The sequence below is a fragment of the Parasteatoda tepidariorum genome, chromosome 1 (genome assembly GCF_982258835.1).
Source record: "Parasteatoda tepidariorum strain Cologne lab strain chromosome 1, Ptep-v5.0, whole genome shotgun sequence".
In the NCBI taxonomy this organism is placed as follows: Eukaryota; Metazoa; Arthropoda; class Arachnida; order Araneae; family Theridiidae; genus Parasteatoda; species Parasteatoda tepidariorum.
In genome coordinates, this window is record NC_141755.1 from 125,001,492 (window position 1) to 125,019,341 (window position 17,850).

At 28.9% G+C, this 17,850-nt stretch overlaps 2 long non-coding RNA genes across 2 annotated transcripts; one reads left to right on the forward strand and one right to left on the reverse strand.

Annotated features, from left to right (window-relative positions):
• Positions 1–290: 290 nt before the first annotated feature.
• LOC147816894 (uncharacterized) lies at positions 291–15,481 on the reverse strand. The gene is made up of 4 exons (XR_015429438.1): positions 15,314–15,481; positions 12,659–12,957; positions 8,828–9,064; positions 291–7,773 (listed from the first exon to the last, which is right to left on the reverse strand). It is a non-coding gene; the product is annotated as an uncharacterized LOC147816894 (long non-coding RNA).
• LOC147816895 (uncharacterized) lies at positions 12,680–14,548 on the forward strand. The gene is made up of 2 exons (XR_015429446.1): positions 12,680–12,786; positions 12,851–14,548. It is a non-coding gene; the product is annotated as an uncharacterized LOC147816895 (long non-coding RNA).
• Positions 15,482–17,850: the final 2,369 nt, after the last annotated feature.

Genomic DNA, 17,850 nt, shown 5'->3' on the forward strand with positions numbered 1-17,850 from the left:
CTTCGTTGTAAATCAGTTAAGCTAAGGTCGTATGTCAAAAACTAGTGTTCAAATATGTTCCTTATAGAAGTTATTTAAGGTGCCCTCGTAATCTTTAGCCCACCAACATCCTGAGCCACACAGCTAGAGTGACACTTAACTTCAAATTTTGCCCAAACTATATATGTATTAGAAAAAAAAACTTTCTAGTAGAACCTTGAAAATTCCATTTTGTGCGAGAGTATTAAATACTGGAATTTTTCTAATCCCGATCCTTAATCTGAAAATTAAAACCACACTAAAAACAAAAATTTTTAAATCAAAAATTTTATTTATTTTCAATATAAAATACACAGTACAGATAAGATTTTTACAATTTATCTTTTAATATAGTCTATAGCATTACAAAAAACTAAAAATCTACAACCAAAATACTTTTATGATATATAGTACAAATATCAGAGTAAAATTTCTTTCAATTACTGTAAAAAGTTTCAAATACTAGTTCAATACAATTATACAATGTAAATATTTACCACTAATTTGTTTCGTTAAACATTTACTACTAATTTGTCCCGGAAAAAATTTAGTATTAAAAATGACAACGTTTTCATTTCGTTTATGATAAATTTTCCACATTACTAAAAAGCAGGTGATTAATAAATAGTATAATATTGTCAATTGCAACTAGATCTAATAATCCTGATATTGCAACTAAATCTGATAATTTTTAAATTAAAAGTTTTAGATCTTTGTAAAAGGACTGTTTTGTTGACTAGAGTTTTACAGCATGTTATAAAAAAAAATCAAACTTCAGAAATTTTACTAGCACAGGGGAAGGAATTTCCAAGCAGTTCAAGTTATTAAAATTTTAAGCCATTAGAATTTAATTTTGATTAGTATAAACTAAACTTTGAAAAAGAGATTTCTTCGATTCATCCAAAGTGAAAATCCTCCTTTCCAAAATGATAGATTCAGTTTCATTAAATTTTAAATCCAAATAAAACGTAGTCTTCTTGCTAATGTAATTGACAGAGTTTACAATGATTCCTTTTAATGTGAATTTGTTCTGTTACTAATTCTATTCAAATAGAAATGGTTTTATTTATATATCTAGATTGCGAACAACTCTGCGATTATGACAACACTTTAAAATTAAGTAAACTCCCAGAAATTCAGAAAAATTTTACATTTTGATAGCTGATTATTCAAACTTTGGCATCTTTAATATTTCTTTAAAAATATGCAAAACTGATTTGGATTTATTGTAAATATACTAAAGCAATATAGTATCTATATTCAAATTTATACTTTATAGTTTGGTATAAGTTAGGACAGGATTTTTACACCAATAATGTTCTTATATACGCATTAGATTAATTTTAGTGTCAAATGCTCACAAATTAATGAGTTTCAAAAATGAAAATACATAAATTTCTTTTCCAACACATCAGAGTAGCATCAATATACATCAATGACATTTACATTATGAAAAATTATAATTTATAAATTCCGTTAGGTACATATTTTATAATATAAGTTTCATTTTATGCCATCCATACACATAGATTACACATTCGATATCTAAGACAAGACTGATTACATAAAGCCTAAAAAGCAGTGGAATATACAGTTTAAGTCGATGTTAATTTAGCTGATACAAAATATTTAGGAAAAACTAAAAGTTTAAAATTTGAATTATTGTCGTAAAGTAGAATTTAATTAGAAAATAGTATTAAAAGTAAATTAAATAAAATGTACACTTTACAAGTTAATGCACGGCATAGGCTTCTCTTGTTTGTAAAAAAATTCAGGTTTCCCAAACACAATTTTAAAATATGCTGATCCAAAAATATTAAAATTGATCTAAAAATAAAAATTTATCTAATAATAAACCGTTAGTTTAAAGAAATTTCCTAAGTGCTTAGAATTTTGAGTAAACAAAACTGTTAAATGCAATTTAATGAAACTCACTCAGGTCGGTAACTGAATTTGTTTTCACGAGATTTTAATAAAAGTACGAGTTAATTGTTAAAGTTTTCGTTTTCACAGCAATTTGCTAAAATTTCAAAATCTACAGAAAAGTTTTATTACCATTTTTAGGCCGATTATAAGGTAATATAGAGAAAGTACAATAACTTTAATAGTTACGCACTTTTAGCATACAAATCTTAGTTTACCGTTATCTCGAGTCGCTTAAAATCAATTTTCATACAACTTAAAAATTAAAAATTTAGTTAATTTTGAATACTAAAAATTTTTTTTATCCAGCTCTCACTTCCTTAATTTCTAAGTTACAATATATCACTGTGACGTCTTAAATTTCTTAACGAAAAGAGAGTTCTAAATTAAAGTATAACTGCTGAGTTTTTACGTACGGCAACGTACACTAGGGAATCTGAAACTTTCGAAACTGCTGAACGAGTGTGGACGTCGAAGAGGGCCGTCTACCGCTACCATTTCTAACTCCACACTTGTGTAGGACGGAAAATTTCGAAATTTTCAACAAGTGTTTTTGTTAGCGCTATATCAATCTCCAAATCAAACAGAAAGATTTCAAAGAATTAATAGTAATTAAGTTAATAGTGTTTAGAAGTCTACGAATCTCAATAAAGTTTAAAACTATTTGATTTTAGTAGCGCAGAAAATTTTTGGTTACTCTTTCTAAAAATGTCAAATTGCGATTGTAGATTTGAGTAATGCACCGATGATTAATTTATTCATTATTCCTGCTACCAAATTAACGGTTTATATTTTGCGTGCGTGCGCGTATGATACTACTTTCGCTCTAACCCCCCCCCCTCCCTTTAAGGTCTATACAGCTTGATTTAATCCTCGTGTTTCGATTTAAATTAAAAATCATGATCGTCCTGCAATTGTTTTCCAGCTGTTTATTTTTTAAAATTTTGCTTATCTGTCAAAGCAAGCTACGTTTGCGTAAAAAGTACTTGAACGTATAACTTCAATTTCACTGTCATTAAAATTTCGGCCAAATTGTATTTAAAAAAGATATATAACTCATACACCTTTATTGAAAAAAACATTGCCTATCCATCTAAGAAAAAAAACTGTTCTACATACCATATTTTACTTTTAAACTAAAAACTTGAAATCTAGGCAAAACTAAAAATTTAGTAAAACAAAATTTTCGGAAAAATTTTATAATTTATTTTGCGAAATTTTCTGCACAACGTTAATTTAAAATTTTTTTTAACTCAATTCTGCATAATGTTTGGTGCTTTATAGGAGTTTAAGGAAACTAATTCCACCACTGAAGCAACAAGTTAATGTTAGATGTTAAGATAAGTTAAGTGATTAGTAAATTAGGAATTATTTTGTTACTTCAGCAGCAAAATTAAGTTACATTAAACGTCCTAAAAATTATGAAAATTTGCTAAACAAAAATATTTTAATTTTATTTGTCTTTAAATATAAAAATGCTATAGCCTTCAAGTACTTTAACAACAAAAAAATGCTAAAAAAATAGTTTGTTAATTTGTTGAAATTTTTTCCCCTTCTAGCACGTTAATGTCTACAACTTTTTTAAATTATCCGGATAATGTAACCAGACTTTTAAATAAAAATCACTTGTTTTTACATGAATTTTTTAAATTTTATATTTGGCGTTAACTACACTAAGTCATATAAATCTTGGCATGAGAGTTCGTATATTAATTACTTTAACTGACAGTTAAAGTATGTAGAACAGTAAAAATATGCGAAATTAAATTTAGAAAACCTAGAATTTGATTTTTTCCCCTTTCAAGAAGCACCTTTATAATACCTGCTTTTCACAAGTAAAACCTCCCCCTATTATGCTCTGTATGAACTGAACGAACTGTTAAAAAAAAACCGATAAAGAACTGTTCTAAATTAAAGTACGTCAGAGCGGAGAGTTTTTACGTACAGCAACGTAACCAACCGCTACCAAATCAAACTCCACACTTGCTCAGAAATTTCAAAATTTTCCGTCGTACACAAGCTTTCATGTTAGCGCTATATCAATCTCCAAATCAAACAGAAAAATTTCGAAAAATTAATAGTAATTAAATTAATAGTGTTTAGAAGTCTACGAATCTCAATTAAGTTTTAACCTCGAATTTAGAAGCGTAGAGAATTTTCGGTTACTCTTTTTAAAAATGTCAAATTGCGATTGTAGATTTGAGTAATGATTAATTTGAACTGACAGTTAATATTTGGAGCTCGAATGATACTACTTTCGCTCTAAACCCCCTTCATGAAGGTCTATACAACGGTGTATAATCCTGGTGTTTCGATTTAAATTAAGAACAGTAATCGTCCTGTAATTTGGCTGTTTATTTTATAGAATTTAAGCTTATCTGTCAAAACTAACTACGTTTGCGTAAAAAGTACTTAAACGTTTAACTTAAATTTCACTGAAATTAAAATTTCGGTCAAATTGTATTTTAATAAATATAACTCATACCTTTATTAAAAAACATTGCCTACCTATTCTAGTAGTACACAATTTCAACTTAACATCTCAGGCACACAGATTTCCAGAACAGGTAGTCTTAAAACATTACTACAGAATAAAACGACATAAAATTCTATCATTCGTCAATTGATCTCATGCTGGGATTGAGCTACGAAACTGGAATAGAAAAAGAGCAGTAATTTCCTAAATATAGCCTAGCGGCCTTAATTCTATCAAATTTTCAATGTTTAAGGAGAGCAGGCACATTTTAAAAATAAATTTAACTGTTATGAAATTTTATATAACCAGAGCTTATTCTACTTCCCATTACATAATATACTAGCTCATAATAACTTTGTTCAGCCTTTTAGAAATTTTGAAAACTTTGGGAAAACTTTAATAAAAGCATTTTCATAACTTTTCATATTAAAACGCAGCAATCTGTTTTAATACAAATCCTTATTTTTTTTAAAAAATTATAGAGATTTAAGACAGAAGACAGTATAATTCATTGATTGCTAATAATGCTTTAAATTTTAGAACTGGATTCTTTCTGCAGAGTTGAAAATAGTAAAAATCTGTATATTAGAGGAAAATATGGTATCGGACGAGGGGTGCAGACGATTAAGAAAATGTGTAGTCCTTGTAGACAGCTATATTTGCATTTTGTTTTATATGTGCTTCTTATAATTGTTTAATATTTTGTTTTTACCTTTTCTTTAAGAATTTTAAAGCTTTTATAAGTGAAAATTCCGTACTACAGTTAAAATTAACTAATAGAACTTTAAGATAGAACTGCATTTTTATCTTGAAACTGTTTTCAACGCTTTAAAATACTCAAAATATTACATCAGGCAAGATATTACGAAGATGCAATTTGAAAAAAATCACAAACAATTAGGAAAGGTACAAATGTACTACACGATAATAAATTTGTAAACTTTCAAGTATTAGTTTCTTTAAAGAGAATCACTTCATTTAATTATATTTAAAAATTTAATAAGCTTTAAAAAGATTTTAAACTGCTGTTTAGTATTTTATGAAGGAATTCACTATTTTGTGTTCGTAAAAAATAAAAACTGTTCCACATGCTAATATTTTACTTTTTAGAAAGAAAAACTCAAATTTAGGCAAAACGGGAATATTATTAAACCAAAAGTTTCTGGAAAAATTACATTTTATAGATTTTTTGCGAAATTTTCTTTATACCGTTAATTTTAAGTGTTTTTACTCAATTCTGCATAATATTTGCTGTTTTAGGGGAATTTAAAGAAACTTATTCTACTACTGAAGCAGCAAGTTAGTGTTAGATGTAAAATGTTAAGGTAAGTTAAGTGATTAGTAAATTAGGGATTATTTTTCTACTTCAGCAGCAAAAATAAGTGACATTAAACTTCCCTGAAAATTTTCCAACCAAAAATATTTGAATTTTATTTTTCTTTAAATATATAAACGTTACAGCCTTTAAGTACTTTAACAAAAAATATTCATTCATAAAAAAAAATCAGTTTAGTAAGTTGTGAAAATTTTCCCCTCTAACTCGTAAATGGCTACAACTTTTTTAAATTATCCAGATAATACATCCAGACTTTTTAACTATTAATGTAAAAACAAGCAGTTACTTCGATAACAATTTTAATTTAAATTTTATAATCGGTCTTAACTACACTAAGTCTATATAAACCTTTGCATGAGAGTTCGTATATTAATTACTTTAATTGCAAGTTAAAGCATGTAGAACAGTAAAAATATGCTCAAATATACAATTAATTTAGAAAACCTAAAATTTGAAGTCCTGTTTTCCTTTTAATGAGCACCTTTATAATATCTCCCTCTGCTTAGAGTGTAAAACATTCCTCTATCAAGTTAAGACTGAATTCCTTCCTTTGTTTTTCAAAAATTTACTTAGCTTTAAATCTAGTTTTGCACACGAGAAGTAAATTTATACTACAGTGTACAAATATATTTTTTCAATGTATTTAAAAATTTAAATTAAATTTATTAAATTTGTATTTAGAATAGTATAGTACATTATGACTTGTTCACTGTCAAGTTTATGATTCCAAGTTATGAATCCGTGAAAAGTGCAGGGGTGGAGGATAATTAGAAATTTTATTTCTCACAATTTTGGTGTATAGTTTGTGTGGATCCGTCTAAATTCAGTTAAAGAGATTTATTACAAAACCATTAATGCATCAATAAAGAAGAAACGAGACATGTCTGCGAATTTGTTTAGAGATTTTATTTTTGAATGTTCTAGCATGAATACTAAAAGTTAATTTAAATAGTTTGTGAACTACTGTAAAACAAGGTTCATAAATTAAGCAATTAGATATAGCAATAACTGTTTAATTTAAAAAATTTTGTATTTAAGTCCCTTTTTCGAAGTTTGAATGTCAGGTTTTTGTTAAATTAAATTGTGCCAAAATTTACGCTCCAAATAAATACAAATTTAGAAAATTTAAGCTTAGATCATTCTAAAGCACTCTAGCATTGTAGTACCGAAACTATAATACGAATATTTCTACGCACTTTTATTTACGATTTATTCTCTTTAGAATTTGCTTTATACAATGCGAACTATTCTTTTTGGTATAGGAGTTCCTGATTGAAAACCCCCATTCTACTTCACGCTAATATGAGACAAATTAGCCAACTCGTAAAAGAATAAACTAAAGTTCGAATTTAAACTTTTTTTTATAACGGAATTTTTAAGCATTCTAAAAAATATAGTTGACAAGTTTTCTTGGTACAAGGTGAATGTCTAGTACAAATGTTTTAAATTACTGGTATCATAGCAGCGACAGTTTTTTTTTAAAAATGGAGTGATACAATAAAGTTAAACGACGAGAACAGTTTAGAGTTTAGGAAAACTGCGTGCCTGCGGAAGATAGAAATATGGCAGATAATTCTTTTGCATTTAACAGAAATGTACCTAAAACATTTTGCTAGAAATTTTGAAAGTTTGCGCAGAAGGCTTAAAAAATAAATCTTTGTAAAAAAAATTAAGACTAAAACTTTCTCGAATACCTTAAATTCCAGCAAAAGTTTTTTTAAAATATTAAAGCCAAAATCTAATTTTTTTAACCTAGTATTTTTATCAATCATAAACTTTTACATAGTTAATTTACTTTTCAAAAACAAGAGAAATTATTATAGATAACAGATCTAAGATAACATCTTACAGATAACAATGAAATTTGCAATGAAAAGCACCGAAGATACGAGACCAGTCAATAGAACATAAATAAATGTTGAGGACCTGAACGCTGCAATTATGACAGGTGTAGCAGAGAAATCGCCATGTAGTTTATTGTAGAAGGAATACATGAAACCAGTAGTTCCTATCTGCCATTCTGAAAACAAAAATATTTGTTACTTCCTAAGCAAGGAAAAAAATGCTAAATCCTTAAAATTAGAGATCTCAAATCAAAAAATTGTGGCTACGACTTTATATTTAGGTGTAGTGAAGCGCCATACATGCTTCTATTGATCTAGATGTTTCCGTACATCATTAATGCTCTTTTACATCACTTTCAGTAAAGTTTGTCATTTGTATCTGTTTTACTAAAATTTACAATTTCCATAAGAGGACGCCATGTCACGGAATAAAACTTTACTTATTACGATAAGATATAAAGCAATAGCCATTCATTTAGGATGTACGTATACAATATTTCTTAAAATTCGTTAAGAAAACACAACCTTCAGAAGGCTTGAATCCAAAGCAAATAGAAATAGAATTATTTCTTTTACAGATTTATCTAAATTTTCTGAGAAAATTTAGATATAACTAGAAACAAACTTGTTTTTGTGGAATGTTTAACAAAGTAGAAATCGAACTTCTCAAATAATTGACATTTTTTGTTTAAAAGAATTTAAAAACTTACGACAAGATTTGTGAAAATATTCCTGAATGGAATGAGTTTGGTGACATCATTTATTGATTTCAAATTATATCTTAAAATTTATATGAACTCGCGATTTGGTATTAACTATAAATAACACAATTTTAAGAATTTTCATCATATTCGGATAAATATTACATGAGTATTTACAGTAAAAGAATATAACTTGGATTTTTCTCAATTTATATAAAAAACTGATGAAAAGGGATCCTTAAGCCAATGTAACATAAGGGTAAAATTCAAAATAGGTAAAAATAGGGTAAAATAGGGGAACAAACCTTTTCAGGTTTACATTAAAAAGGTTTTTGCTGAGTGAAAATAAACATTAATTTGATATTTGGGATTAATTTTGAATTGCCCTGTATTTAACGTTTGCACTCTTTGAAACTTTTTAAGTGTTATAGTGACAGCCCTAATTCCTCAAACTGGAGAAAGAAGTTTATCATAAGAACGTAAAAGGTATCCAGGGTTAAAATATAAGTCATGTAGGAAAAAAACTCACCCTTTTCTTTAAAAGCACATTAGATGCATTTACAGCCAAATATTTTCATTGTCTCGTCTCCAGATAAACCCAAACATCTAGCCGAATATTTCCACCATCATTATTGTAGTCTCATCTCCAAATAAAGTGTCTTTCCATCCATTTGGGCAAATATTTCCAACATCATTATTGTAGTCGCATCTCCAGATATATTCTCCATAAAACCACTTCCATTTTCTATGTAACCTGGATGAAAATCTGTAAGAGATTGTGATATTACTTTAAAAAACTAAAATTAAAAATACTTAAAAACGTCTTAAAGTGAAATCAACATTTTTAACTGTTGAAAAGTTTGAGTCTTCTAAATCTATGTAATTACTATAAAAATAGAAAAATCAGAACCTTTCGAACATTTGAAAAACTAAATAAAAATTTGCACTAATATTAATCTTCAATAAAGTTTATTATATATATACATATATATTTTTTTTAAGAAGTCTTAGCATTACCACCATAATTATTGCCAAAAAATTTTCAAATTGTTTCTTTTTGTTGGCTTGCGTCGCACTATAGAGCTGCACAATTTGCTATTGGCGACGGTCTGGGGAACATACCCGATTATGATCCAAAGACATGCCATCTCCAATTTTGACCCTCCACAAAGGGGATGGCTTTCTTTGGTAGCCAGACGACCAGCGCGAAGTTTTGCACTTCTCGGTAGAACAGTTTGACGAGAACTTTTGTTCTATTGGAAACAGTGTCTTGACGATCAGTTCACTGCGGGACTTTATAATTTGTAAAATATGTTTTGATACATTAATACGAAGCACAAAGTTATTATTAATCTTTTTGGAACTGAACGCTGCAATTACCTGAATTTAAAAACGAAACATGACGTAAATTAGGAAAATAACCAGAGTTCAAAATAATGGCAGAAACGAGATTTAGAAAGTCGTAAGGGAGACAATATTTCTAGAAATTCGATTAATGAAGCTTAAATTGCCTTTAGTTTTTAATTATAAAAAGGTAGCACGCTTTGGATTGGGTAGGATAATTTTTTTAGTGTATTTCCTAGTATTTTGGTCACAAATACAAAATGCGCTAGACTTGCATGGCATAAAATTGTTTTCTTAAAGTCTTTCATTGTAATTAAAATTCCCGACCTACGAAGAGCCTGGCAAACTTAATTATTGTGCGAAAAGTAATACAGTTTAATAATTAAACTTGAAAATAGAGAAATATTTAAACATGAAAAAAAAGCTTTAATTTAAAAATTTGAAATGAGTCTTTGAAATGCTTGGCAGAAAAAATGTTAAAACACTAAATGAAAAGTAGTAAACAATGACATTACCTAAATTGTCAAACAAAATGAAACTACCAAGAATGGTGGATAAATTGTAAAACATAGATTCCTAGCAAAAAAATGACTATTGGATTTAGAAGGTCCGTAAGTGCTGTATACGAAACTAATGGTTGCTGGTTATTAATACTACAAAAACTTAGATTTAGGAAAACTATTTTCTAACTATATTGCGATCACAGCAACAAGAGAAAAAATTTTTAAAAGTGAAATGAATTTTCGTTTCATAAAAAAGCATTGAAGTAAATAAAATAAGACTAAAAATTTATATAAAATATTGATTCGGAGTAACAGATTAAAATATTTGGATATAAACAGTTTTAAGAAAAAATATTTTGCAAATAAATCATTTAACCTTACGTTTAAAAAAAAATCAAAAGTTAGAAAATAAGAAATATCGATTTTCTCTTTAGAATTTTTGCAAAAACATTTTCGTATGGAATGATAAAATTTGAAAAAATTTATCAATTTACTGAATTTTATGTTACAGTTTTATAACTTATCTCAAACGCTTTCAAGGATTCTAAACATTAAGTATTATAGCTACTTCATATTATTAAATCCTGAAATACGATGCACATTTCAACGCTAGCAATTAATATTAGGATTAAATATTTCAAGCACAACAAAGCGTTTAGGTGAGTTTACCTTGGAAAACTAATAACAATAAAGTGCTACGTGTAACTATTTCTTTACTACTTATTTTACACTTGAATTATTAGAAAACTAAACGTGAATACATTAAACGACTTTATAAGTATAAGCAAGCAAAATTTGGTATTACAAACTCCGTCTGGTTAATTTAAAAATTACAAGGCGCAATTATTGATACATTAAAATAAATAAGTAAACTTGATAGAATCAAACTTCACAATTTCAGGGCTCACAAACTTCAACTCATAGACAAATTAATTAGTTATGTTTGTAACACCGAAAAATCGACACGAGGGCGATGAAAAAGTAAATAATGCACTCTTATATAGGTTAAAAAACTGCGTGAAATTACTTCCGGCTGCTGGGTTTTGCTTAATTAGTGAAATTTCAAATGGACAGAGTCTCTTTATACAGTTTTCAATGATCAATATATTTTGAAAATATCGCAGAAACAAATATGAAAGCATAAAACTTTATAAATTTTAAAAAGTAAGTATAGCTGCTGAATCACCCTTTCAAAACTAGCGTAGTTTTAATTTCCAAAAACCTTTCTGACACGTTAAGAAACTATTTACTAACCAATTAATCAGCAAATTATAGAAATTGAATAAGTGAATTACTCACTTAACGTTAATCACCCTAACGGAATTTAAATCATTTTTTACTAACCATTTAATATACAAACATTAGAATTCATTATTTTGCTATAAACTAATACGTAAATTTATCAATAGCAAATTTTACAAGTCAAATCGGAAAAAAAGGTAACTTTAAACCTATTTAAAAAATTTTAAAATTCTAATAATTTAAACGAAACAAACTTTGCTGCCAGTTCTTAGAAAAATCAACAATTTGTCAAATTAAAGACTTCTCAACTGAGCAAAAATATTTTAAAGTTTGGGTTGAGACTAAAATTTACCAGTGTTTGAAACTAAAGAAAAATGCCGATTAATTTACGCATTTGAAGCAAATTACATTAGTTCCTAAAGCAAAAAACTAAAGTTCATGATAAAAACAATACTCAAAATAAGATTCCACTGAATCAGAAAAAAAAAATTGTACAAGGAAATCAGTTTTAAAATCATATTGCAATTATTAAATTAAATAAGTTTGAAGATCACCACTTGCTTATTTTTATAATTCATTTTTTGTCAAACAAGTCAGCGTTGAGTGATAAAAAATTTAGATAAATTATAGGATAATTCAAAATGAATATAGCGATTACAAACAGCTATAACTATTTAATCAAAAATAATTTATCGATATGGTTAACATAGAATGTGAAGTGACGCAGAATCCTGCGCATGCGCGAGTTCATAAGTGAAAATAGAGAGTCCCGTGCAGAAAGTATTCTGCGTGTTAGAATTTGCGATTTAGTTATCACAGTGTAGAGAAGATTTCGCCAGCGTTACAATCAAGAACCTCCAAATGAAAACAACCGCAGATGGCATAAGATGTTCGAAGAAACGGGAAGTTTGTGCAAAGGGAAAAATAGCGGAAGGGCACCTACCTCAGAATGTTGAACAAGAAAGGACTACCGCCTAGATGGGGTCTAGGTGACCAAGGGAAGTTGCATAGAAAAATCTGGTGCATTTATGCAAAATGTTGAAATTCCTTCTAGATTCTGTGTAAATTTTATCTATACTTTTTCATTAAATAGTTATAGCCGTTTGTAATAACTTATATTAATTTCGAACTACCCTGTATTTAACGTTTCGAACCTGAAGATTATTAAGTGTTATAGTAACAACCCTAATTCCTCAAACTGAAGAAATTTTATCATAAAAACGTAAAGGTATCCAGGGTTAAAATATAAGTTATGTAGGAAAAAAACTCACCCTTTTCTTCATATACACTTTAGATGCATATTCAGCTAAATATTTTCATTGTCTCGTCTCCAGATAAACCTACACATCTAGCCGAATATTTCCAGTCATTATTGTAGTCGCATCTCCAAATAGAGTAGGTCTTTTCATGCATTTAGGCAAACGATTCCACCATCATTGTAGTCGTATCTCCAAATAGAGTAGGTCTTTTCATGCATTTAGGCAAACGATTCCACCATCATCATTGTAGTCGCATATCTAAATATATTCTCCATAAAACCAAATATTTTCCATGTAATCTGAATGAATATCTGTAAGAGATTGTGATATTACTTGAAAAAATTAAAAATACTTAAAAACTTCTTAAAAAGAGAAACATTTTGAACTGTTCAAAAGCTTGAGTTTTCTAAATCTACGTAATTGGAATAAAAATACAAAAATCAGAACTTTTCGAACATTTGAAAAAAACTAAATAAAAATTTGCTCTGATATTAAACTTCAATAAAGTTTCTAAAAAATTTAGTCCTTCCAGCATTACCCCCATAATTATTGCCAAAAAGTTTTCAAATTTCTTCTTTTTGGTTTACGTCGCACTAGAGTTGTAGACTATTGGTAACTGGTCTGGGACGCATCCTTGAGGATGATCCAAAGAAATGTCATCACAATTTTGATTCTCCGCAGAGGGGATAGCTCCCCTGCTCGATAGCCAGCCAACCTGCATACAAAGACTAGCACTTTTCGGTAGAACAGTTTAACGAGGTCCGATACCGCACACTGCCTCTTTGCAGGCCGATTAAAGTGGTCACCTACCCGCACACTGACCGCAACAATTAATGCTCGACTTCAGTGTTCTATTGGGAATAATGTCTTGACGATCAGTCCACTTCGGGACTTATTCATGATTTGTACAATATATTTTGATTCATTTATGAGATGCACAACGTTATTAATTTGTTTTAGAAGTGAACGCTACAAGTACCTGCATTTAAAATGAAACATTGCGAAAAATAAACTACCCGAGTTCGAAATAGTAGAAATGAAAGTTTTATTTGGAAAATCACAAGGGTGAGAATATATTTTTAGAAATTCGATTAATTAACCTTAAAAATTGTGTTTACTTTTTAATTGTTAAAAAATTTAGCACTCTTTGTATAATGTAGGATATTTTTATGGTGTATTTCTTTATATTCTGGTCACAGAAAACGAATTTACTAGACTTACAATATGCATGGCATAAAATTGACCAAAAGGTAAATTTATTTAAATTTAATTTTCTTAAAGTCTTTATTATAGTTAAGATTTCCAACCAACGAAAGTAAATACAAAAATAAGTTTACATAAATAAATGCTTTGTACAGACATACAAAGAAATCAAAATCCTAAAATTTTCAGCAATAAAACTGGTCCTAATGTTTTTCAATATAGTGGAGCTGGGTTTTAAGAGGCTTTCAAAGTTGTGTAATAATTTCTGTGTTTTTTTCATAGAGACTAAACCCTAGATTCTGTTTTGTGTTTATAATCAATACTAAGTAGCAAACCTTTTCATTTATATTAAAAATTAATTTCATATACACTTATAAAATCCATTAAGGTATCAAAATACACAGAGTGGTTAAAATTTGTATACCATTCTCACATTTTAATATCCAGGATTGGCTAGGAGCCTGCAACCTTAATTGTACGCAAAGTAGTACAGTTTGATAAATAATTAAACTTTAAAAATAACTTGAAAATAAAAATTTGAAAGGAGTCTTGAAGGCTTTGTAGAAATAGTGTTAAAATTCTAAATGCGAAGTAGACTAGTAAACAAGGACATTACCTACTTTCTCATAAACAAAATTAAAACTAACAAGAGGGGTAGATAAATTGTAGATGCTATACACTTGTGGAAAAAAAATAAAACTATTGAATTTCGTTGCTCCGTATGCGCTGCATGCGAAACTAGTGGTTGGCGCTCACCAACCTTAAAAAATTAGATTCAGAAAAATATATTTTTATCTATACTGCTATCATAGTAGCAAGAGAAAATCTTTTTAAATTTCAATGAATTTCCCTTCATTAAAAAGCATCTAAGAACGTATATAAAATAAGACTAAAAATACTCAGTTATGTAAAATATTAAAATCCTAATATTATAATCTATTGTTCCGAATAAACAGTTCTTAAAAAATATTTTTAAATAACTAGTTCGACCATACTATAAAAGAAAGCAAAATTTTGAAAATAAGAAATTTGTATAAATTTACTTTTGAATTTTTGCAAAATTAAGTTTTCGTATAAATTACAGAATGCTAAAATTAGAAAAAATTATAAAATTGTAACATAAATTCAGTAAATCGATAACGTATCTCAAACGAATTCAAGGATTCTAAAATTAAATATTATAGCAACTTCATATTATTATATTCTGAAATACGATGCACATATGAACATATAGGATTAATTATTTCAAGCGCAACAAAACGTTTAGGTGGGTTTACATTGGGAAACCTAGAACAAAGAGTGCTACGTGTTACTTTTTATTGACTACTTATTTTAGAATAAGAATACATTAAACCACTTCAAAAGTATAATCAAGCAAAATTCGGCAACCCAAATTCCGTCTGGTAAATTTGAAAATTACTAGGCGCAATTATTCATACATTAAAATAAAGAAAGTAAACTTACCTGATCGAATCAAACTTCACAATTGCAGGGTACACAAACTTCAAATCACAGACATAGTATTTACTTTTGATCGCAACACCGAAAAAATCGACTCGTTCGTTGTAATGGAACTGAACAACTGAGGCCTTAAAAAATCGACTCGTAGGCGACGAAAAACTAAATATCGCACTCTTATATAGGTTAAAAAAAACTGTGCCTGAAATTACTTCCGGTTGCTGGTTTTTGCTTAATAAGTGAAATTTCATATAGATAGAGTCTGTTTGTCCTAATGGTATTTTCCTTCCACCAAACGTTGTGAAGGATAGCGATGGTGGGTTCGAATCCAACCGTAACCTGGTTGTATTTTTGGGCTGAACTTCCTTATTTTGTGATTTCTGATTTTCCACTTTACAAGAATATATAAGGCATTTCTTTGTATATATAAGCTCATAACCCTGATTATGTATGAACTGGGGCCGCCCTTGCAGAGCGGTATCACTCGCCAAAAGCTGTGCAAAGCGTGGAGGTAGCGGGTTCAAATCCCGCTGTTACACTGGATGTATCTTTTTGCTGTCATTCTATTTGACAAAGGTTTATAAGTCTAAATTGAGCACACATGCCTGCAAATGTATGTAAATCCAATAAACCAAATAAATATGCATGTACTATGAACAAATGGTTGAGGTCTTCATGGCCACTGAGTATTGTCAATCCGCTTAACATTCTAAAGCGTAAGGGTCGTGGGTTGGGTTCCCACTTTAATCCAGAATGTATCTTTCATTCTTACTATACGATTTTAATTAGTAACTTGTTGTGCCCTGTTCTTTCTTTTGAATTAAGCACATAGGTCTGTATTTATTTATTTATTTGAATGCATATCCAGGCTTGTATGTTCATCACAAAGTACGACTTATAAGAGCATGTCAACTTGAAGAACAGATAGTACAAGTAAGAGAAAGATATCATAAAGATACAGGATTGATATCAAACGGATATCATCCAGGTTTATGACGGAATTCGAACCCGCCACGTCCACGCTGACCGAAATGGCGAGACCACTCAATCAGGGAGGCCCTCTCTCAAACCTGTAAATTTGTGAATTTCGAGTCGATATTTACTCGTTTCAATTGAAAGAGTGGATGAAAGTTAATAAACTTGTGCTTCAGCAGAAAAAGTTATGCTATGAAAATAAAAAAGCTACAGTTTATGTGCCTTATACTTGAATCAAAACGATGATTTTAAACTATATATATGGATCATCTTAGGGCCGGGATTGCCTGGTTGGTAGGGCACTGGGCCCATGTCCGAGAATTCGTGGGTTCGATCCCAGGCTGGCCAAAGACTCCCCGAGTAGTAAATGGTGACTGATGCATGTTAAATCTGTCGAGTCGCAAAGTCCTCCATGTTCTCACAACAAATCAAGACCTCTGGGGGTACTGATCCAGGAGTTTCCTTGTCTTCTGTATTGGTTCAAAATTACAAGGCTACGGAGTTGAACATTAGTAATCGTAAAGCCAATATTAGGTCAGCTGTTCAAACGGATATAATATATATATCGTCATGCTGTGAAGAATTATCTGGGCCTTAGAACGAACGAATAGTTTAAATATTTTGAAAATTATTAAACTTAATTAAAAATCGCCAATTTGATAGACAATTGATGAAAATTATCAAAATTACTGCCTTACTCGCAATTTTTTCAAATTTTTATGAGCCCAGATAATGCAGCATTAGAGGAAGTTTTTAAATATTAAAAAAGAAATTAAACTACAAACGCATTTCATGTCGGCAAAACTGCAGCTTTTCTCTGTATTGACGTTTTGCTAAAGCCTTAGGAAGTTTAGAATTTCAATTTAGAACGTTCTAAACTTGTCCTGGCAGTCATTAGTAACTGTTACAAACTCACGGCAGTTACAAAAATAGCATATTATTTGACATTGGCGTCGTCAGATAAAATTTATTGGGGGGGACCGTACTTAGACTGGTATTTTTATTATCTTTCAAGTTTCTTTATATATATATATATATATATATATATATATATATATATATATATATATATATATATATATATATATATATAAGTTCAAAATGAAGAAAAAAAACAAAGAAAAATTATAGACATATGAAAAAAAGGGGGTGGGAAATAATAAGTAAAAAAACAACAAGCAATATTTTATTTTTAGAAGAAAAAAAAAAAAAAAAAAAAAAAAAAAAAAAAAAAAAAAGTGAAATGTTAATTAAAAAACCGGAAAAAAAGCCGGAAAAAAAAAAAAAAAAGATATAATCTTTTCTTCAGCCCACACGATTATATCCGCAAAACAACACAATATATATATATATATATATATACGATACCGACTGAGTAAAACTTTCAGACTAGTGAAAACTTATAAGAGAATCGAAAAATACAATTTAAATTCCTTTTATTTAATTCTTAAAGTATATTATTAAGAAATAACTTGACAAGCAAGATTTATGATTATATAGTTTTCAGAAGAAAAAAAAATTATGCTCACAATTAGTATTTTAGCCTGAGACCCTGAGTAAAAACTTAA